Raw genomic sequence first — 1399 nt, forward strand, 5'->3', positions numbered from 1 at the left:
TACATACATACATACATACATACATACATACATACATACATACATACATACATACATACATATTTATGAATATAAATGCATCCTTAAACAAACAAATTTATTTATTTTATAAATAAATAAATGAAGAAATAATGTAAAGAAATGCTAAAAATGTATCGATTTTGTTTTGTTTCATGGGGACATTTATGTTTATTAAGATTTTATTAATTACAGTATTTATTTATGTATTTATTTATTTAATTTTGAATGAAACAGCCCTCCATAACAGCAGGGTTTCTGGATGGTGTTCAATAGAGGTTTAACAGTACATCTAAGTACCTCTGTGTGACGGCTTGATATAACAAGAGACAGAAACAAAAGCCAAACGCTACTTAAAAACATTTTTTATGTGTGTTTGTAAGTAGGCAATATGCCGAGACCAAAAATAAACATCTTTGTTGACAGTGGAGGTCTAAACTAGCAGGCCATGTAAAGTAAGATAGGATCTGTCAAYGACTAAATTTACTATAAAATTAAAAAGTTGAACTTTTTTTTCCAATCAGTGTAGAGTCACCACTGGATCAAACCAAAACGTGTTTGGTTCAGTAGTTTGACCTAGACAGCAGAGAACTGAATAATATCTATAAACATGAAAACATAAAATAGCCTACATATCTGATACACAAACACTTAGTTAATCGGATGCTAATGTGAAGAGACATCAGAGGCTATCMCCAAAAATTTGGACAACCCCCCAAACACCAGACAGTTTTATCTTAAGTTTCAAAATTTTGCTTGTTGTGCATTATATTTGTTGTGTGTTATTAATATCCCCTAGATATTTAGACCTAATAAAATCTCATAAACATAACAGTATTGGAACAATTAGAAGTTAAAAAATAATTTCAGATATTTTATTTAAAGATAAAAYTTATACAGTTTTTATTGATTGGTTTGACACAGCCATCAACTCAAAAAACACATTTTCAAAACAGCAGAGGCCTAAATATTGACACAGTGGTCAAAATGACACATCTTGTTTGCAAAAGGCAACACCTGTGTCAAAAYATTTAAAATATGGAAAAAAAGCAAACTTTGTCTTGAAACAACTCAACTTTGACACTATGTATGAACACCTCCAAACAATCAGTACACAATGGGCAACAAAACACAAAATACAGCACACATGTGTGAATCAGTGCACCATTGCTTGTCATTGTAGCCTATGACTGTACGTAGCTTACATGCCAGTGCTGTTTGTAGTTAAATTTGCATTCTTAAAAAATGCATCCAGAAGCAGATACAGTATAGTTTGATACAAATTTTATTGACTAATTTTTTCCAGACTGTGCCTGACAAATGAAATACAGCTTTTACTGATTGCTTTGACCTGTTTGATGAAATTGGGAACCTCTCAGTC

Source organism: Austrofundulus limnaeus, unplaced genomic scaffold (assembly GCF_001266775.1).
Source record: "Austrofundulus limnaeus strain Quisiro unplaced genomic scaffold, Austrofundulus_limnaeus-1.0 Scaffold293, whole genome shotgun sequence".
NCBI classification, from domain to species: Eukaryota; Metazoa; Chordata; class Actinopteri; order Cyprinodontiformes; family Rivulidae; genus Austrofundulus; species Austrofundulus limnaeus.